Source organism: Cervus canadensis, chromosome 25, assembly GCF_019320065.1.
Source record: "Cervus canadensis isolate Bull #8, Minnesota chromosome 25, ASM1932006v1, whole genome shotgun sequence".
Taxonomy (NCBI): Eukaryota; Metazoa; Chordata; class Mammalia; order Artiodactyla; family Cervidae; genus Cervus; species Cervus canadensis.
Genome location: NC_057410.1, coordinates 17,085,194 through 17,108,367, shown reverse-complemented (window position 1 = coordinate 17,108,367; position 23,174 = coordinate 17,085,194). Strand labels below are relative to the sequence as shown.

General features: G+C 38.5%; 1 protein-coding gene and 1 long non-coding RNA gene across 3 annotated transcripts in view; both read right to left on the bottom strand.

Moving 5' to 3' along the window:
• PDZRN4 (PDZ domain containing ring finger 4) overlaps positions 1 to 23,174 on the bottom strand; it is a 410,946-nt gene that overhangs the window by 329,433 nt on the left and 58,339 nt on the right. The window lies entirely within an intron of this gene.
• On the bottom strand, positions 1,523 to 21,962 carry LOC122427040. Its single transcript, XR_006265341.1, has 3 exons — positions 19,616 to 21,962; positions 12,938 to 12,942; positions 1,523 to 6,402 (listed from the first exon to the last, which is right to left on the bottom strand). It is a non-coding gene; the product is annotated as an uncharacterized LOC122427040 (long non-coding RNA).

Genomic DNA, 23,174 nt, shown 5'->3' with positions numbered 1-23,174 from the left:
AACACAAATTTGGTTTCAGAAGTGTGGTGATTAGAAGCAGGTCATAACAATCAAGCAGAATATGTGAGTTCTAGATCTCTATTTGGATATCATCTACCTGCATAATATAAAGGAGAGAGGTCAAAGAACCGGTGAGGGAGAGGAGGCATAGGCACTGAATTTCACTCATTCTGAGACTGTATAATCTATAAAGAATTGGTAGACGAGCAATTAGTTGATTCTGCAGCCAATGTTGATGCTATTACTGTCTGCACTGTGACTACAGCTTCCTGGCAGCCTAAAGCAGCTACAGTCAACATGTGAATTAGCTGGCTCTTCAGCTATTTCCAGTTAAATCACCTCTAACATTCAGACTTTAGCTTTTCACTTTTTAGGATGGTGCTGACAAACTGCAGTTATATTATCCCTTCACTTCTGAAACAGGGCCTGGCATGGTCCTTAGATGCACATGTGAGACTCCCATCTGGATTATGTTGCTGACGGGGTAACAAGAAACAAGTATTTAGGAGTGATCATCCACAAAAATGTTCTGGCAACCATCTGCAAGGAACTGGTCAGACGCTTACAGTTAATTTGAATTCAATTATCATCACAATACTTACAAATTTTCAAAGCAGTGAGCAAGGGCAGAAAATGAAGGACAACTAGCCACACTGTCGGGAAGAGGAGATACCACCTGCTCAGTGTGCAAGGGGGCGATGTGCGCCTTTTCCCTTTTATACACATTAGAATTTTCTAAAAGGGCAAAATTAGCCCCAGAACGGATACATTGAGTAAAATGCTATTGGATGTCTTTTTCTCTAGATAATTATAAGCTCAATAATAAGCTTTATGACTGCTGTTTGTTTTTAAGATGTGTCCTTTTAAAAGTGTCCTTATATTCTTCAAAATTCTAAGTGATGTAATTTTTCATTTTCCCTCATCTCGCCTCTTCAGTACTCTTGCTGCCCAGTGAATCAGCAGAAAATATAAAGCTATAAGTGGAGGTAGCCTGACTGTCTAAAGTTTCAAAAAAAAAAAAATCAAACTCTTAAATTCTTGAAAATTGTTTATTCCATACTTCTTTTGTCACCTTTGCAACCCCAACAGCATGTGACATGACACCTTTCATCCAAAAAGAGCTCAGTTAATTTTTGGTGTATGAGTTTAGTGTACAGTAGATAAAGAAATTAACTAATTTCCCTGTGCCATTATGCTATTTCAAAATTGGGAAACAACAGGTGACAGTTTTGTGCTCTGTTGCATTAAATTAAATCATTTTACCACACATAACAAAGCAGCAACTAATAACAGTAATAAAACTATGCAACATTTTAGTTCAGACATTTATTTGAACACCTATAGCAATTAACATAGGAGAAGGCAATGGCAACCCACTCCAGTACTCTTGCCTGGAAAATCCCATGGACGGAGGAGCCTGGTAGACTGCAGTTCACGAGGTTGCAAAGAGTCAGACTCAACTGAGAGAATTCACTTTCACTTTTCACTTTCATGCATTGAAGGAAATGGCAACCCACTCCAGTGTTCTTGCCTGGAGAATCCAAGGGACAGGGGAGCCTGGTGGGCTGCCGTCTATGGGGTCGCACAGAGTCGGACACGACTGAAGTGACTTAGCAGCAGCAGCAGCAATTAACATGGCCAAATTATAGCATGCTCCATACAGATATTCTCTCTGAATATGACTAGACTATCTTTAGAGACCTTAATTTTACCAGATGTTTTATACTTCCATTTCATAAGGAAAAGACAGGGACTAGATTTCTTTTTAAAGTGTTATAAATAATATTTTCATTTTATCACCTGTCTCTGGATTGTATACTCCATTCATGTGAAAGGTCTTGATTTCCTAAGAAATACTTACAGGGGGACACCATCACTAAGAAGGTATGGTGATTAGAAAATTATATTGCCTCACTGTGTTTTCATTTTCATGTTTCATTTTGCCATTTCAAAGTTATCTCTGAAAATTTTAATCCTTGTCTTTGTTTTTGTAATCTATGTTATCATGAATTTTAACCTTTATCTGTGTGTGCATTTGAAATTTATCAGTTATCCAACTTTAGAGTCTATAATAAAAGTAGAACAAAATATTTCCTATCTTTTTGCTCATGCTTCTCAATAGATTTCATTCATAAAAGAATATATGCCCGGACACTGAAATAGAACTTGTTTTTGACTACGTAGGAAAATCCAAATACCCACTGTTTTACCATTTTTCCCTTATTCAGTTGGTTAGAATGAAATTCAGAAAGAATGCTGAGCAGACAAAGTGAGAAAAAAAAGAAAAACTAATATCTAGGTCCAATTATTTCACTGCCAGTGTTGTCAAGAAAGAGAAAACAGTTCCCTGAATTGTCATACAGTTTGACACCCACATCCATGGTCTCAAAGGTCCTGCTGTCTCTGCATAGCTCAAGTTCTCACTGTTTGCTGTCTACACTATTCAAATAGCCACCTAATTAATCTTTCTGTTGTCAGTCTCATTTTTTTTCCATCTCTAATCCATGTTTTACAATGTACCAACACTAACTTCTAACAAAGAGACTGCACCTATTAAAAGCCCTCGGATCTCTTCTTTCTATACAATAAAATCCCCAAAGTGCCCTCTGCAGTCCTGTTGCAAGTTAGCCTCCCACTCACCCCCTCTCTGATTCCTCTATGCTCCAGTCAGGAGAAACCATTTACTATTGTTCAGCCCAGGAATGTGAAAACTTGCAATGATTCATACTCTCAGACACACCTGAAATGGCACTTCCTTCAGGATGCTTTCCTTGATCTTTCATGTCTGCAAAGAATTGATCTTTCCTTCCTTTGTACTATGAAGGCACAAAGGAGGTCATTTCTTCTCTCTCTCGTGACATCTGTACATTTGCTTTTATCTGTGCTATATTAAAGCTAGTCTTTCTCATCCACTGGATTAACAACTACTTTGGTTAGGAACTCCATTTCAATCACCTCTTCAATTCCTTTTAAACTGGATACTCAATAAGTGTGGCTTAACTGAATTGTGAAAAATATTTCAGATTAATTTAGCACTTATTTTCTCTAGCATTAATATTGCTTTCTGAAATAGCTAAGTTCTAGTTTGCATAGCTGAGTATGTCTAATATAGCTTTAATTTGACTTCTGAAAATTCAACAATAAAAAATGAGTGTTATACATTTGAAAACCAAAGTCTGTACCTCTGCCAGATTATGTTCCACTCAGTTAAACATGCATCTCTCACATGCCTGTTACCCACAGAGTTTTATATCTGTGCATGAACTTATACATTTGATCAGAACTTGCAAGCTGGTTGCCTCAGAGCCAAATGCCTCTTGAAAACATGTGTTTGTCTGTGTGTGTGTGGTTTGTTCCATAGAGGGTTTTTTTAAAAATTCTGAACCTACATTTAGCAATTGATATCTTTTGCATACAAATTTAGATAAAAACACAGAAAATCTAGCATTCCTGGGCCCACATACTTATAAAGTAACATACATGTCCAATTTGCTATAGTCCTCACTATTGACATAGACAGTGTGTGTAAATCAACTTTCTCCCCATGTAGAATCTTCTTGGTCCTTCTAGCGTTTTAAATTTGTGGCCCCGGTTAACACAACTGTTTCTCTTATTCATTGTTTTAACACATGTTTATGAAATGCAACAGTTTATAAACTGGACTTTGAATCATACTGTTTGCAGCGTTGCTTCATTATTTGGCTGTTTTCTTATTTTCCTAGGAGGCAAATATTGTTGCAGAAGGAACAAAACGGCATATTGATACTTCAGGTGAGAAGGTGGAAGGTCTGCAATGCTACCACGGCTGTCTAGTCAGTTACTTAACATTTGATTGTACTACACTAAAAGTTTTTATCTGAATAACGTAAAATTGCAGAGATCTTCCTAAAATCAGTATTCTTTAATTCTTACTTTATAACTGATAAGACAGACCAGACATATTCAGAGATACTAAGGCCTAAAGGTGTTTCTAATAGACTTATAAAGGACTGTGTGTTTAAGTAACCTTCTAACCCCTTCCGCTGTAGGTTCGTGGGGTCATTTACAGACTGGTGATTGGCTTCAAAGCTGGAGTCTGAGGAGCGCCAGGAATGCATCCTTCCTTGGTCCTTCAGTCAGTCCACTTCAATTAGTCTCATATTTACTCACTTGTGCTCATTCACATTTCATCTTTGAAGGCTGAGACAGGTTGTCTCCATCTGTCATAGGGTTAAATAGCAATCTCCAATTTCAGGAGATTAAATAAGCTAGAAAACACAACTCTGATCCAAATCAACTTTTAAAGGACACATTTATATAAAGAGGAATCCAGAAAAGAAAATACTGTCCATTAGGGCTTTTGAGGTCTGATTATTCCATCTTGTCTAAGACACAGGTACACGTATAGAGGAGCCTAGAGGCTTCCTGTGCATACATGTGGCTACAACTCTCTCGTCTCAGCAGTCCAGAAACCACCACTCATGAACTTCCTTTGCTGTAAGATGCTTAAATTTATTGGATAAAATGGAAACTTTACATTTTCTGCAAGAGTTCTTTCAAACTGTGACTATGAAAGTCCTACATCATGAATGATATTCACCCATATCCAATGGCAAGGACCTGAAATTGTCTGCTTTGAAGCTATGAAAAGTATATTTAAATTTTTTAAGATCACTTTCTGACCAAAGATTTTGAGTTTCTCTTTAATTCCTGGCTGTTCATGTTTATAATTTACCTGAGAATCCAAACTGCATGAATTTAAAGAAGTTGCTCTCTTTATCATTTGAAGATAGAAAAATTCAAGGTCTCAATCTCTGCCAAAATAATTTTGAAAAAACCATGATAGTATTGGTTCCCCCTAAAAAATAAAATTGTACTAATATACATATAACATAATTTATATTGCACATTTATATGATTTCTTTAAAATATTTACTCATATTTACTCATGCTCATTCACATTGCATTTCATTCATATATTAAATTTAATATTGTTTAAAATATTTAAAAATATTTGCTTAATTATATTATGAAAATACAGGCAACTCTAGAATTCTAGAACTTTAAGAGGATATATTGCCTAAAATGCTCTCTTATAGTATTCCATATTTGGTTTCTTGAGGATTCTACTAATCAAAGAAAAACAAATTCACTAACGTGGATATTCTTCACAGGGCCACCATTGCTCTACCATGGAGTTCAGTCAAAGAGGGGTGGTCTGCTAGATCTTGAAGTAAATGTCTTAACTATGCATCTCTTTATGTGTCAAACACTTAAATACAGCAGTTCCTTTATTTAGAAGCTAAGTAAATTGCTTACAAAATTGCTAGTAAGATGTTACTAAAGTCTAGTCCTTGATAACACAGTTACTGAACACCTCCTTACATATCTAAACATGGTATATGGGAAAACAGCATAGGGATCTTTTTCACATTGAATGTTCAGGTCATAGTGTATCAAGAAGTATGTAACTATGCACTGTACCCCTCTTTCTCATCCCTATGCAGAGGAGGCAGGGGAGGCTACATGGGCATCAATTCATACCTGCTTTATTATGAAAGTAGATATTCAGCAATAGTAAAGACAGCACTTTATCAAAATCTAGGAAGTTAAATTGGAACACATGCTTCTTAAAATGCAGTTCTCGAACAGATTTGTAATCTAAGTGGGTTTGCTGCTACAGAAGGTACTGCATAACACGCTTCTGTGCTTTTCTAAAAATGGCCTCTTCACTGTCATGCAGCAAAGGTAGGTAAAAGAGCCCATATAATCATAGCTGCAGGCTTCTCCATCATATATTATCAACTAAAAAAAATATTAAAACTTTAAACAGCAACAATGACTAAGTGAATTTTTATACAGTCTAAGAAAAGATGCCATATCTTTCAGTTCATGGTCAGGAAAAACCATCACTCTGAAATAATTACATCTCCAGGGAAACCTATTTGCATGCCACCATAACTCTGACATCAGGGGAGTCAAACTAAACAGACAGCAAGTTAACTCTCTTGCCTTTTATTTATTTATTTATTTTGCTATTATATTTAGGTGAGAACAGAGCAAGAATACTTTCTGCAACAAAAGTGTCCTTAGGAAATATGGCAAGGTACATACCAACAGATGAGTTTTTAAAGGTGTTGATACAAAGGCAATTTCAACATTCATATATATTTTTCTTAATAAAAACTTTGAAAAAAGCAATTTACTAATTTACAAAACCCATTAATGATGATAGAGCAGGCTGGTTGTTCAAGGGCTTATCACATCAGGATCAGTTTCTATCTGCTCAGCTCTAGTCAGTGGTTTTCACTGAAGATGAATGTGCAGCTAACGGAAGCAACATGAGCTTATGAACCAATTTCCATTCTATTCTCTTCAATATTTCTTTTTGAAAACACACACACACACACACACACACACACACTCTCTCTCACTCTCTCACCTATGCACTCCATTACACCATACGGGAGGTGTCAGAAATTACTTTAATCTTACCCAAGAAGAATTAGACAGTTCAAAGACAAAACAAAGAGTATACTGTTATCTTTTAATGCAGCTGAAACACAGATTTTCCTGTTGCCTGAGTAAAAAAAGATTAGCTGTGTGCAAAAATATTAATAAAGGGCTTACCATTGTTAATAAAAGAACTACCAAAAATATTAATAAAAGAAGTACATAACAGTATGAGAGTGTTATGAATAAAACCAGGTAGGAGAGTTAGAACTGATAAAAATCTACTTTTCTGAAAATGTCTACAATAATCAAAAGGCTGTTTAAATTACAAATAACCAAATAAGATGAAAGGTTTTCATGTCCACTGATACAAATGAAACATACTTGTACTCTACCATTTCCTGGGATGGCAGAATAGGATATTATTTCTTCCACCATATTATTACAATATGCCATCCTTATTCATAACAGCCTGCATTTATAACTTATTAGTAATGATATGGTCAATTTTTTGACTATATGACAAAGGAGGGAAGCAGAAGTAAAAATAATCCAGGGAAGTGGTAACCCAGAAAACACAAATAATTCCTTTGGAATACACTGAATGATCTTGATTTTCTATTTTAGGAGATGCATCTTCCTAATTATGTTTTATTCAGGCTTAGTAATATTCATCACAGCTCTATTGCCTGGACATAATCCAGTGCGGAGAAGAGGGTGTGAGAAGAAAGGCAGGGGTAAAAAAAATCCAGTTGATAAAATCATAGATATATGTGTTTAATACAACATAGCACGAAAATGAAAGTGTTAGTCACTCAGTCGTGTCTGACTCTTTTTGAAGCTACAGACTATGGCCCACCAGGCTCCTTTGTCTGTGGAATTCTCCAGGCAAGAATACTGCAGTGGGTAGCCACTCCCTTCTCCAAGGGATCTTACCGACCCAGGGATCAAAACCAGGTCTCCTGCACTGCAGGCAGATTTTTTATCATCTGAGCCACCAGGGAAGCCCATAAAGCTCTCTATTTATACATGGGTCACACCAGGCCTTAACCAGTACTGAAAGGGCACCTGCACTTTTCCTGGATCAAATTAAAGCAAAGGTCTTCTCACTTTAAACTGCAATACTCTCCCCAGTGAAGCTGAGCAGGACCCTGTGGGGCTCCTAGTCACAGAAGCCTTTTTGTCCCCTGTTTCTTGCTTGTAGGGAACAGAATCCTGCCTCCACTATCTTTCTTGAGTTCCAAAGGGCACATTTGAACAATTCCTAATCCAGGCAGGAGCAGGCAAGAAACCACCTGAGGCCAGGAAGCAGAGCAGCTTCTCCAGAAGATTACCATAGACCAGATCAGAGGAGGCCAGGCCCTAATGTTATCAGCAACCCCATCCTTGTACTTTTGGTGTAAAACTCCTCATCAAATCCTCCCTGATTGGGACAAAGTTTTGGAAGGCAGGAGCTTGCTGTGTCCTCATTTGCCTGTCAAAAAATTAAGCTGTTGTTTTCTGCTTTACCCAAAACTTCACCCAAATCTCTTCCGGGATTCAATTCATCATCAGCGCACACAGGCGGAGCTTTCAATATCACCGGCAGCAATGTTCACCCTGTTCAAAATATTATCAGATTTGCAGTGTCTAGCCTCCACAAGACACAGGGATGGTTTTGAAAAGTAATTATAGTTCAGTTATAGAAGACCCCTGACATAGAAATGGAAATCATGTCACAAACTGTTATAGTCAAGAACTACTTATGGAAACAGGAAAAATCACTAACTGTACCAAGTTCATGTATACCTCTCAAAATGTAAAGCTGGGTCATGCCTGAGCATCCAGTCTACAATTTAAAAAAGATTATCTTCCTAGTGAAAAATGCAAACAATGTCACTGACCTCACCTAGGACACTGAGGAAAAGAAAGGCAGTGAATAAAATGGGAAGTCTTTCAAGCCTCAAACCTGAGAGTTCCCAAGGTTTCCAAAGCCCAGGACAAGAAAGGTCACAAATGAAAATTCCCATGCAACAATGGTGCTAGTGGTCACGGGAATCTTTCAAAGAAAAAGTGAAGCTGGATGAAAATAGATACAGGCACTGCGTCTATGCCTATGCTCTGATATAGCAGATAGGATATCTGCCCTGAAAGAGTGCAGCCTAGTTCCAGCAATATAAACACAATGTTATATCTTAACAGATGCCTCACACTTATTGGAAAAGATCTGCTCTGAAACAAGAAAGCATAAAATAGAAAGAAAGCACTGGGAATTACTGATCTTGAAGCTGCTGATATTTTTGATTAGGAAACATTTGAAGAATCCTGGTTGATACTCTTTGTTTGATCTGTAATAGTGAACTCTTCAATCTTTCATTGAACAAATTTCTGGGTGTCCGCCCCAAGGTGATAATCTTCAAGTTTAGAACAATAATATACACTATCTCTCTTCATTTATCTGGGTAAATTTTAGAAGAGATAATGCAGAGAAAATGATAAAGCCCAGCATGGCACAGAAGTTGATTGAGGGAAAGGGCTTGTTTCCAATTCAAGGTAGTAAATTCTATTATTGGAAAGAAGAAGAATGCCATAATGAGAATTAGAGTGTTAAATCCCATTCCAGGCTGGTAGTCCAGCATAACCCTTCTGTTTAATTTTTTAATTCTATGAAATTATCTCCATGGGAATATTTCATTTGTTCTACATGCAAAAGCACAGATATTAAGAAAATCACCTCATCTCATTTTATATATTGACTTTTATAGAAACAGTTCAATGAAGCATTGAGAAACATTGTTTGTTGACATATGCACAGGAAGTTCAGCCTGAACTCTATTTTCCCTTTAAGAAAATTCAGGCTTATACTTGTCAACAACATTACAGTTGTCTGATTTATAAAAGTCAGAGGGTTACAGTCCCTTGAGTATGACAGAGCCTGAACAAAGGTAGCCTTTTATTTCAGGATGATGATAAAATTCTCCTGGGTTTTTTTTTTCCCCTCAATTAACACTCTAACTCACTGCACAATTCTTTTTTTTTTTTTCCTTTTCAAAATCCAAGACTAGGTCAGGTTTTTCTTTTTCTTTATTTTTCTTTTCTTTTTGACCTATTATATCCAAGTTAAACAGACTATTCATACAGTACTCATGCTGTTGTGAACTTTCTTGAATACTCACAAATTCCCAGAGTAGTACAAAAATTATTTTGTAGTCAGTAAGTCTGACTTATGCCCCAGTACTTAATTGAAATTAACCTTCAGCCTATAGAAATCCTTAAGAATTTCCCTTCTGTGCTTTAAGATAATTATGATGACATAAATGGTGAGGTACTGATGAATTCTGCTACTGTTCATCTGACTGGAGAAACTCTGGAAAGCATCTTCACTAGGCTTTGGCAGATGGTGAAGAGTGTTGTTCATAATTATTGGTAATAAGTAGGTATAGAGTTCAGTCTTTCTGGCTCCATGGTAGTTCAATCTATACGACTCTCATTCCTCCTATGCTTTTATTTATATCATGGATAGTGTCAATATCAGTAATCTAAATAGTACAAGTGAATATCTTCTCTGAAAGCCACTATATTTTTAGTGTATGATAATACACAGATCACCTTGTGATGAATACATGATATGATGTACTATACATATGTTGTATATGTATATGCTGTATAGATTTTTATTTGCTTAAGATATAATTTATTTGCTTAAGAAATAATTGTAAATTATTTCTTATTTAAGACATGACTTTTGCGTTTCCCTTTCATCTCTTTGTTTTTCATTATCATATATTGCACTGAAGAAAAGTAAGTTATAGTTCATTAAATACCACACAGCATAAATCTCATATGTTCATCTTGATGACTTTAATATACCAGTTTGTAGCTTGATAATTCCATATTGGCCCCGACAAAACACAGAGAAGCAGTGGGATTATTCAAAATCTCTAGGGATCCTAGCTCTCTGATGTAAGATGAAAAGAACAAACCTCTTACTAAATCAAAATTACTTCCACCACCACTTGACTGCACAAAAGTCTCATACTCTAAATTTCTCACAAATATCTTTTAAATCTACCATTTTGCTTATTTTATTAACCATCTATGAAAAGTAATCTGATATTACTCTAACAATAGCTACCACTCTAAACATGTAGACTGTTTTGAATCTATAAATCTGGATACAGAAAAGTTAAGATGCAATTCGAGATATTTTACACCTGTGTGATAAAAACAGGCAAGCTACTTGTATATAAAACAGCAAATACAAAGCAGTCAAAAGAAAGCTGGTTTGACTGACACAAGAAGAATGAGAAAGAATGCCATAAACAGGCGTCTAGAGGGTAAATGGTGTGACTGAAAGGCAGAAGATGATTTCACCAGGGAGAGGGGCTCAGAGGATGGGTGGGGTGGGCAAAAGTCTTCCCTCTCTAATCATAGCACATATTATGGTTGTCAGCCACTCATGATTTGATATTTTCTTTGGAACTTAAAGATTTTTCTAACCCCAACATTATCAAAATACCAACATGCCTGGCAAGAGTAATACCGAAAATTACAGGTTGCAAGCTGGAATCTTATGGCCAGTATTTAAACCATGAACAAAATTTTTAGGACCTGCACTGTTCTATCCATTGAAACAGCCTTTAAAATTAGGAAGTTCTACGGGGGCGCCTGGGGGGTTGCCATCTGTGGGGTCGCACAGAGTCGGACACGACTGAAGTGACTTAGCAGCAGCAGCAGCATGCTTTACTTTACTAGCACCACTTTCTAGGTGGTGCTAGTGGTAAAGAACTTGCCTGCCAATGCCAGAGACATGAGATGTGGGTTCGATCCCTGGGTCAGGAAGATCCCCTGGAAGAGGGCATGGCAACCCACTCCAGTATTCTTGCCTGGAGAGTCCCAGGGACAGAGGAGCCTGGTGGGCTACAGTCCATAGGGTCACACAGAGTCAGACATGACTTGGCATGCATGCACATGCTTTACTTTATGAGATGACATTTTAAATCAGGGTTTCTTTACCTTTAACTTGAAGGCCCTTTCTGGAATCTAATGAAAGCTATATATTCTCATAATTATATTACTTCGACAAATTTTATTGAACAGTTACTAAGTAATAGTCTCTGGCCTAGGCTCTGAAGTTATTAGCCCTGGACAAAAAAAAGGAAAACATGGTTTCAAGGAAATTAGCAGTGGCCAAAAAGAAAAAACAAAAGAAACAAACAAAAAAAACAAAAGCAAACTTGCTTTCAAGGACCTTTTGATCCAGCAGAGAATGGACATGCGATAAATAGCTAAGCAGGTCATACAGTCCATTAGAATGTACTAGTAGTCTGAGGGGAAACAGTAAGTCAGTGGGGGAGGGAGGGCCCGGGGTAGAGAGATGCTACAATTAAAGTGGTAGTTAGACACGTGCTTACCAAGAACATACCATGTGAGCAAAGCCATGAGGTTGGTGAGAGGGTGGACCACAGAAAGGTCTTCATTTCAGAACACACGCAGCAACATACAACACATAGGATTTTTCAGAAAATGTCAAGGTTTTCATGTTAAAAACCACAATGTCAAATGATCAGCTTAGCATTTGAAGTCACCATTTAACCAGGTCTTAAGAGAAAGAGTTAACTCATTGGATAAGACCCCGATGCTGCGAGGGATTGGGGGCAGGAGGAGAAGCGGATGACAGGGGATGAGATGGCTGGATGGCATCACCAACTCGATGGACATGAGTCTGAGTAAACTCCAGGAGTTGGTGATGGACAGGGAGGCCTGGCGTGCTGCGATTCATGGGGTCACAAAGAGTTGGACACGACTGAGCGACTGAACTGACTGACTGAACTAAGAGAAAGAGATCCAGAACAGGTAAACTGAGGACCAGCAGAAATGTCTGGGAGAGGTGAAAGCAGAAGGAAAAGAAGCCAAGTGGATACATGTGTGTATTGTTGACAAGAAGCACCTGCCTCATTGGTGCCTGGCTCTGCTATAGCCCAGAGGAGAAGGAGGCATGATGCAAATAAATATGAGAAGCCAAATCCTAGAATATCTTAATAGCTGCTATACCTAACACAGAACAAGCTGAGACAACAGATCCAGTAAAATCAATAACAGGCAAGGGTTTCTGCTGACTCCTGACTCAGAGGTCAAGGGTTAAATTTCTAGGTGCTCCACTCCATACTCAGCTGTCTCTTGACATCCCACAACATGTAATCATCCATCCATGCTGATCCAGAAAGAATAGACAGGGGACTTACATTGTTAATGTGAATTGAACTAAGTCAAGAATTTTGACATCTTGTCTCATCTTTACTATTAGATATATTGCTCTAAGAAACAAATTCTCTTCACCAATAAATGTGGAATGATCTCCATAAAATATCTACAATTCTATACTTCATGGAATAGAAATTCTCTTGACTTTCTCTTTTGCTTTTTAATCCCAATAAAAGCGCTATCACTTGATCACCTCTTTATTAAAACCATCTGAGCCTATAATTTTATTCTGTGCCTACTTAGGAAGAGTTCCACTCAAGACCACACCTCAGAAAATAACTGACTCATTAATATTGGCATTCATATTTAATACAGTAAGCTTTGAAGATGGTAACAAAGTATATTGTTATGAATATGTCAATAGATGGAGTATAACCTGGCACACTTTAGCTGACAGATTCAAAGGCACAACACTGGGCAAGTAACTTAATCTTCAGAACATCAGTTTACTCAGTAGCAAGAGGTAAATAACAGCCCAAACTAAAGTGCTTTCATGGGAACGGACTGCCTCAATGTCTGGCATGCCCAAGGACCCCAGCTCTTACCCCAAACCCTCGCTACATGTGATCCTGCAGGTCCAGCCATATGTGACCTCAAAGCTTTGCCTAGCAGACCTCATGAGGGCAGACAGTCCTCACCATAAGAGAATTAGTAGTTTGCTGGCAGCAGTTACAGGGAAGGACTTAGTCTCTCTCCCACCTCCTCCCAGGCTGCCATGTTTATATAAAAGTCTGCAGTCCGAGTCCAGGCACCTCCTCACAAGCCTCCCTATTGAAGTGCCTTGCCTGCGGCACTTTCCTCCAGCTTGACTCAGTTACCTTTCCCTCCTAGCCCTTCACCCTCTCACTGCCCTGGGGACCCATAGGTGCTGAAAGGGGTAGGAGTCTTATCTGGGCTCCTCAACAGGGACATTGTTCACCTACCACTGACCCTTGCCCAGGGACATTCCATGGGAAAAATGGGACCGTGGAGGTAGGTAGCTCTTTTCACCTTTTGCTTGCACTTGTTGTAGTAAATGAATATAGATTTAATCCTTACTTTGATTCATTTTCCTGACTACCTCTTTACCTAGTTGCTCAACAGCTCCGAGCATCAATATTATTTTATTTTTAACATTTGCTTTAATAACAAAAGCATACTCTGATTTTCAGTTTGCTATATGGAATACCAAAAAGAAAAAAATCATATTTGAAAAACAGAGCACCACAAATGTATTATATTCTCTAACTAGAAGATGAACCTCTAGAGAGGAAGAGATATATGCTATCTACCTTTATCCTGTCTAACTGGTTGAATTAAACACATGTGAGAAGGGATAGGGGTTAGTGGGTGGGGTGGGGAGGAGAGAGGGAGAGAGTGACAGAACAAAGCAAGCATTGCATGGATGTTTTATGGTCAGGTCTATAAGTAGTAATACTCCCATTTGTATTCCTTTGGCTAGAACTCAGTCATATAGTTCACCCCATATGCCAGGGAAGTAGTGAAATGTAGGCATCAAGTGTGCCTACAATGAAAACAATGTGGAAATGCACGATAATGCCACAGCCATAATTAGGTTTCAGCAGAGTATAAAGGAAGATGGGCCCTCTGAACAAAAAGATGCTTTTCTCTATAGTCTTTTGCTTTCCTTCCAAATCATGGTTATAGTGGCTCAAAATACTCAAACTTAACCAGAGTCAAGACTGAGCTATCACCATATGGACTGACCTTCTTGTTTTTGCTGTTGGCATTTAGCCATTCAGTCGTGTCCAGCTCTTTGTGACCCCATGGACTGCAGCCCACCAGGCTCCAGTGTCCATGGGATTGCCCAGGCAAGAATACTGGAGTGGGCTGCCATTTCCTCTTCCAGGGGATCTTCCCAAACCAGGGATTGAACCCATTTTCCTGCAAGTCTCCTGCATTGCAAGTGGATTCTTTGCCACTGAACCATCGAGGAAGCCCTACTCTTTTCTGAACTGCCTGGTGTAGTCCACTGCCTCCTCCTCACTCCGTTCTTTGGAGACTACATCCCATACCTTTGGAGACTACAAAACTGATGACCATCATGTTATGTATTTCCTTGCCGTAGTCTAGTACACATGATCCAAGTCAGCTTCTGACATCAGCTTCTGTCTAGCTATTATTTATTCTTTCAAACACCTATTCAACACAAAGTTTGCTGAGTGCAACTATATGCCAGATATAAGTTCTAAGCACTGAGGATTCTATCACGGGTTGAACTGCTACTTCCTCTAATTCATATGTTGAAGCCTTGAACCTCAGAATGTCAATGTATTTGGAGATAACATCTTTAAAGAGATAACAGAGGTTAAATAAGGTCTTAGTCTGGGCCCTTATTCAGTATGACTGGTATCCTAAGAATAAATCAGGACACAAAAATACACACAGAAAACCACATTAAGATACAGAAAGATGGTGGCCACTTACAAGCTAAGAAGAGATCTTCAGAAAGCAAGAATGTTGTCAATACCTTGATTTTGGACTTCTGGCCTCTAGAATTGTGATGAAATTAATTTCTGCTGTAAGCACCCAGTCTGTGGTGCCTTCTTATGGAAGCCCTGGCAAACTAACTCAGATTTCACCTAGAAAAAAATATACAAAAGTCCTGTGCATTCTTGGAGCTTGGTTTCAAGACTCTCCTTTATCATTCCTCCTCTACTCAGCAGACCCCTCCTAACTAGTCCTGTTCCCTAGAATCTCAGTTTGCATTTGTAGTCTTTCTGGAAAGCACCCACCCTGGTTTATCCTCCCTCTCAGGGCAGTCAGACAGGTCTCGAGGTCAAATTGACACAGAAGAGATTCTAAAATTTCCCCAATCAATGCTGTAAGTCATATTAGCAACTAACTACAGTATCTAAAAGGGCCTCCCAGGTGGCGTTAGTGGTAAAGAATCTGCCTGCCAATGCAGGAGACATAGGAGTCTTGGGTTCGATCCCTGGATGAGGAAGATCCCCTGGAGTAGGGCCCGGCAACCCACTCCAGTATTCTTGCCTGGCGAATCCCATGGACAGAGGAGCCTGGTGGGCTATAGTCCATAGTATCACAAAGAGTTGGACACGATTGAATTGACTTAGCATGAAAATTTTGGAAGTTATTAGATAGCTTTAAAACAGTCATTAAAAGATTTTAAAAAATCCACTTTCTGAAAAAAAATAGCATATGCTTACAGCTAATTTTTAAATATCATGTGAAGGTCACCTCCAGACTAGTAAAGTGCTGAAGAATTACTGTATAACCTAGCAGTAAACTTGTCTCTCCTCAAGACAAGTTCACATTTGTCAGTTAGCAGGTTTCACATCTCATCTAATACATAAACCAACTTTTGTTAAGCATCTGTACCATTTAAAATTCAGATTACCAAGGACATAGGCAAGGTTACAATTGATTAGGAAAGAAGTTATACTCCCATTGTTAAGAGTACCACATTTTAACTTCTAGGGCATCCCGCTAGATTACTTCTTGTCCTTGATCTCTACTTTAAAAATAAAATATCTATACAAAAGATAGTATTTGGAGTAAATGTGAGGTTTGAGACTACCCAGCTTTCTTCTCCTTGCCACTCCCCTCTCTAACCTAAGTGAAAAGTGGAAGTTGCTCAGTCATGTCCAACTCTTTGCGACCCCATGGACTATACAATCCATGATATTCTCCAGGCCAGAATACTGGAGTGGGTAGCCGTTCCCTTCTCCAGGGGATCTTCCCAACCCAAGGATCAAGCCCAGGTCTCCCACATTGCAGGAGGATTCTTTACCAGCTGAGCCACCAGGGAAGCCCAATCCCTACTCTAATCTAACCCCTACTCAATTATCAAAATGTAGGTCTGAGGTCACATTCTCCAGGAACATTCTTCAGTTCTTGCTCAGCTTGTTTCCACCCTCTCCAGTAGAATTAGAGCATACTTTCACCCTCTCTCAGCTCCTATCACAGCACTGAGGACCCAGTGCTATAATTCTCTGCTGACCTTGACTCCTGCAAGACATGGGCTGTATCTCTGTACACAAAGAAGCCTCTGTAATGTACACTGAATGAAGCAGCATTTATTTTCACCCATCAGAATAGTACTATTATTCCTAGATACCTGCTTAAGGTTTAAGAAAGATTTCTACAGCTAATTTAACATTTATTCACCTTTAGTCAAATGTTTGAACGTGCCATAAAGGAGTAGAAATTAAACTGTGTAAGGAGTAGTGGATGGAAGATATTTGAGCATATTTCAACCTTTATAAGTGGCATATTTGCTGGAAATGAGCTGTAGTTAATGATAAAAATAAATTTATTTTATATTATTTTGCTTTAGCAGACACAACCCAATCTCTGAGAGTGAGTGAGTCCCTGAGGAGGAACGACTTCTCACTTTGAATCCTTATTATTGGGAGAGCACAACTCTCCATATAGAGGGCATGGCAGTTTTTCCTCACTTTCTATCAGATTTTTATATTGTAAGCAGTTATCTTGCCCTTTAAAAATATTTTGAAATAAATGTGCCTGATGCAAGACAAACATTAGAAGTGAGTGTCACACCTGTGATTACAGCAGATTTATGCTGTGGATTGAACTTTTCTACATTTAACATTAGGGGCTTCCCTGGTGGCTCAGATGGTAAAGAATCGGCCTGCAACGTGGGAGACCTGGGTTCAGTTACTGGGTTGGGAAGAGCACCTGGAGAAGGAAACAGCTACCCACTCCAGTATTTTTGCCTGGAGAATTCCATGGACAGAGGAGCCTGGTGGATTCTAGTCCATGAGGTCCCAAAGAGTCAGACATGACTGAGAGATAACTTATACGCAGAGTACATCATGCAAAATGTGGGGCTGGATGAAGCACAAGCTGGAATCAAGGCTGCAGGGAGAAATATCAATAACCTCAGATATACAGATGACACCACCCTTATGGGAGAAAGATAAGAGGAACTAAAGAGCCTCTTGATGAAAGTGAAAGAGGAAAGTATAAAAGCTGGCTTAAAACTCAACATTCAACAAACAAAGATCATGGCATCTGGTCCCATCACTTCATGGCAAATAGAGGGTGAAACAATGGAAACAATGACAGACTATTTTCTTGGGCTCCAAAATCACTGCAAATGGTGACTGCAGCCATGAAATTAAAAGACGCTTTCTCTTTGGAAGATAAGCTATGACAAACTGAGATGGTGTATTAAAAGTCAGAGACATTACTTTGCCACCAAAAGTCCACCTAGTCAAAGCTATGGTTTTTCCAGAAGTCATGTATGGATATGAGAGTTGGACCATAAAGAAGGCTGAGCACCAAAGAATTGATGTTTTTGAACTATGGTGTTGGAGAAGACCTTTGAGAGCCCCTTGTACTGCAAAGAGATCAAACCAGTCAATCCTAAAGGAGATCAGTCCTGAATATTCAATGGAAGGACTGATGCTGAAGCCGAAGCTCCAATCCTTTAGCCACCTGATGCGAAGAGTTGACTCATTAGAAAATACCCTGATGCTGGGAAAGATTAAAGGCAGGAGGAGAAGGGGAAGACAGAGGATGAGATGGTTGGATGGCATCACCAACTCAATGGACATGAGTTTGAGCAACTTCTGAGAGTTGGTGATGGACACGGAAGCCAAACGTGCTGCAGTTCATGGGGTCACAAAGAGTCAGATATGACTGAGTGGCAAAACAACAACAACAACCTTTAGCAATTTACAAATCAGTGGTCAGGTCTGCTCTGATCCATTCTTCTGCCTTTGACATGTTTTAATTCTCTGTCCCATCTACTTTACCCTACCCTCCTCTGATGAAATAGAAAGCTACAAACTGAAGGGGAAATGAAATGAAATAGTGAGAGAGCAAAACAGTACAGATTCTTATAACACAAAAAGAAATTGGCCTGTGCTTTAATTATTCCTACAATTCAGACAAAAGAATGATTACTCTTTTAAAACTGACTTAACCCTTTCAATAGGTTCCTTATGCTAGAGAAGCAAACTAAATTCTGGGAAGATAAGGTAAGTGCCTTTAAGCTTGCCTCTATCAAAACAAGGTGGGGAATGAATTATTTCTCAGAGAGTGTCAGCCCTCTGAGAGCTGACTTGCCCAACTCCTTTTCCATCTGGGCTGGAAAGGCAGTGCACTGTAGGAAGTTTGTAGGAATAATGAGGTGGCCTCCATCATCATTTCTTCAAAGAAGTTGATGGGATTTAGAAGGATCTCAGGGCATAGAAATGAACTCTGAAAACTGGAAAACAGGCATTATCTTCTTGGCAGCCCACATTAGGAATGCCTAGGTTGGCTGTGGCTTGTGTAGGCCATTGAAAGTGAAAGTGCAAGTCACTCTGTCATGTCCAACTCATTGCAATTCTCTAGTCCAGAATACTGGGGTGGGTAGCCTTTCCCTTCTCCAGTGGATCTTCCCGACCCAGGAATCAAACCAGGGTCTCCCGCATTGCAGGAGGATTCTTTACCAACTGAACTACCAGTGAATACCCAATATGTGGATCATTAAAGAGAAGCAATCCCACTACTGGACATATATCTGCAGAAAACCACAATTCAAAAAGCCACATGTATCCCAATATTCATTGCAGCACTATGTACAATTGCCAAGACATGGAAGCAATCTAAATGTCCAGCAACAAAGGAATCCATAAAGAATATGTGGTATATATATAAATGCATGCAATGGAATATTACTCAGCAATAAAAAGAAATGAATTTGAGTCAGTTGTAATGAGGTGGATAAACCTAGAGCCTATTATACAGAGTGAAGTCAAAAAGAGAAAAACATATATTAATGCATATATACAGAATCTAGAAAAATAGTACTAATGAACTTATTTGCAGGGAAGGAATGGAGACACAGATGTAGAGAATGGACTTGTGGACACAGTGGGGGAAGGAGACAGAAGGACAAATTTAGAAAGTAGGGATGGGAATGGGGAGTGAGGCTCAAGAGGAAAAAAGAATATATATATATATATACACATATATATATATAAAATGATGACGGGATCCTTTTTGAAACCAACGCAACATTGTAAAGCAATTATCATCAAACTAAAAGAATAAATATTTTAAAAAGAGAAGCAAACAGATAAAACAACAAAAGAAGAAGAGATCTGGTATAGGGCTGGGAAAATGATCTTAGTTTTACACAGAGAATCATTTTCCTTCAGGCTATCAGAAGTACTTGTTGAACTGATCAAATCTGCCTGTATCTTCCTTGACTACTGCACATATAAATATTTTCTCTTAATTGGAATGTGCCAGGGAAAATTTGGCATGTCAGCTGACTGGGTCTCCAAAAATTTGTTATTTTCCTCTTCGTGCCAAAAAATGACAGTACTTTGGTACTTTCATCCAGTTTTGAAACTGCCGCCACAGTAAGGGGAGCCCAGAAAGATTTGACAATACAGGGTTCCCAGCTGAAAAGTGTTAAGAATCTCCAGCTGGTGTCAGCAGAGCCCTGAAACAAGCGTAGGGCCCTTCAAGGCACAAGGACACCGGCCCAGCCAGAGCAGTTTGCTGGTTTCTGCATAAACTTGAAATAAAGACAACATATGATTAAATGAGGGCTTCCCTGATAGCTCAGTGGTAAAAAAAACTGCCTGCCAATGCAGTGGACACACGTTTGATCCTTGGTCTGAGAAGATCCCACATGCCACAGAGCAACTAAGCCCATGTGTCAAAATTATTGAGCCTGTGCCTGGGAACCACAACCGCTGAGCCCACAGGCCGCATCTTCTGAAGCCCTCAGCCTACAGCCCTTGCTCTGCAACAAAAGTAGCCACCCTAAGGAAAAGCCCATGCCGCAGCAAAGACCCAGCACGGCTGAAGATAAAATAAATAAAGAAATAAAATTATTTTTAAAAGGTGATTAGTCGAATTGCTCTGAATTGGGTCACTGACCTGAACTCTGGGAGCCACTTGAGCTTAAACCGAAAGCCCAGGCACAGCTCTGCCTCATCTGCTACTTAAAAGAGCTTGAAAACTACAGATTTTGCCCAGGTAAATGGTAAAGAACATGCAGGGAATATTTGTGGCAAAGGGAAGAAACTGAAATTAGTCTGTTTGTTTGGAGAAGGAGAGGATGTTGAGGAGTTGATTTTCTCATGAGATAAAGATGTATTTCCATATGAACAGGGCTCCTCCATGCAAGGCATTTACCATGAATATTACTTAGGGTGGTGATCCTTTTTAAGAATAATAATAGAAGGAAAAAAAAAGAATAATAACAGGGCATTAATTTAAACTTCCATGTTGACTCAGTGATTTTTTTTTTTTAATTTCATGCTTGAGTCCATATTTCCTAAAGAAAAAAAGCAATGATAAATATCTGGTTCTGTGCTCTGAGATGAATTATAAATGAGCAGATAAGATCAGCAGGCCTAGAATAATTACTCAATTAGCACTTACTATTTAAAAATCCAATGCAAGATACAACATAAATTTAATTTTCTGATTATGAAAGTTTGAGATCTAGCAAAAAAGTATTTTTTTAAATGAAAAAACAAAAGAAATACATACTCAAAAGTTTTTCCTGGTTTCAAATCACAAAAATGTGAAGCTTAAATACACTTCAGAACTTATCTCTATCTTGTATTCAAGTCAAACACTGACAGAAGCTTCTGAAACCTCATCTTTTTAATGCTCATATGGAATCACTGTGAGTCCTTTAAACTCCATCTTTTACGTTTTTTCCTGTAAAAACTGCCATCCTCAGCACTTTCTATCTTGTTACTGGCAATGAATATATAGTGACTTTTATCATAGTTGTTTGTATTTCTTCTTATTCCTTCTTCAGACAATCTCTACAACAATATCAAGAACTGCTTTTTAATTTCTCATTATTTCTCCAACAGTGCACAGAACAAAACTTTGCATAGATGAGATGCTTAATAATTATTAGTTGTACCTAATTAATCTGGCCCATGGAAATGAATTTTAACTGATTAGTAGGAGAGATGAAATTTTTATTTATAATAACTGAATTTGTTTTAATTGATTAACCTGATTAATAAGAGTAATTGACAACAATTCTAATAATTAGTCTATATTTTCACAAGTTTCTAATTCTGCTTTAGTTTCAGCATTAAAAATACCTTGCTCCTTGAAATAAAAATAATCCACTCCCCACCACCATGATGCTGAGTCAACTTTCTCCCTAAAAAATCACTAGCATGCATGCACTTGTGTATTTGCACAAGCAAAGAAGAATGATGATTAAATTTCATTTTCTGTAGCCATATTCTGTTGCCGGAGAAGACTTCTGAGAGTCCCTTGGACTGCAGGAAGATCAAACAAGTCAATCCTAAAAGAAATCAACCCTGAATATTCATTGGAAGGACTGATACTGAAGCTGAAGCTCCAATACTTTGGCCACCTGATGCAAAGAGCTGACTCATTAGAAAAGATCCTGATGCTGGGAAAAATTGAGGGCAAGAAGAGAAGGGGATGACAGAGGATGAGATGGTTGAATGGCATCATCAACTCAACGGACATGAGTTTGAGCAAACTCCAGGAGTTAGTGAAGGACAGGGATCTGGTGTGCTGCAGTCTATGGGGTCACAAAGAGGCAGACACAACTTAGGTACTTAACAAGAAAACCTACAACTCTGCAACCAGAATCATTTTTTAAATGCTAATCTGTCCTTTTCACTTTACTACTTAAATACTTAATGGATTCCTATTTTTCTTAGGATTAAAGGAAACATTTATAAATAGGGTAACCATATAATTTAGTATCAAATTTGGGCACTTTGGATAGTAGGGGCATCATTAATTCTTTGGCCAGATCAACAGGGCTCTACAGGGCAGCCTTGATGTATGGTCACTCTGCATGTGAGAGGCTACATGAAGTAATCCCCTCAGAATGCTTCAGCCCTCACTAAGAGCCACTATTCTCCCAAGATTTTTTTCAATTACTATAGTACACTGAGTTTTTTCCCACATCACAACTTTTGTACATGCCCATCTGTCTGTTTAAAAAGCTCTGTCTCCAAATCTTTGCTTAACACTTATTCATGTTTCAAGCTATAAACACCACTCTTCAAAGGAGATTTCCTTGATGCTGAGAGAGTCAGTTCCTAGGCAGGTTGATAAGAAGTCCAGGGTCCCTGAGGAGGAGAGAGGGGTCTGGGGCTCTCAAAGAGGAGATAGGGGTCTGGAACTCTCAAGGAGTAGGAAAGGACAAATGTCTTTTTTTTTTTTTCTTTACATTCCTTAGTCTTAGTCACATAAAGGTTTTTTTCTTTAAGTTGGAAACTGATGATTACACAACAAACAACTCAGATTAAACTCTGTACTAAGGATTATATAACTACAGTGTATCCTGCTTGAGGACAGTTTCTCCTTACTAAAAACCTTCTGCTAATCCTGATATTTTAGAATGTATATTATGGGAGTGGGTCTGGTAAAATCTTTTTATTGTTAAGTTCTAATCTTGTTATTTTAAAATGTAAACTGTGGGAGTGGGTCTAGTAAGATCTTTACAACCTTGAGACATTCTTTTGATTTATTGTAATAACCAATTAAAAAAGTAT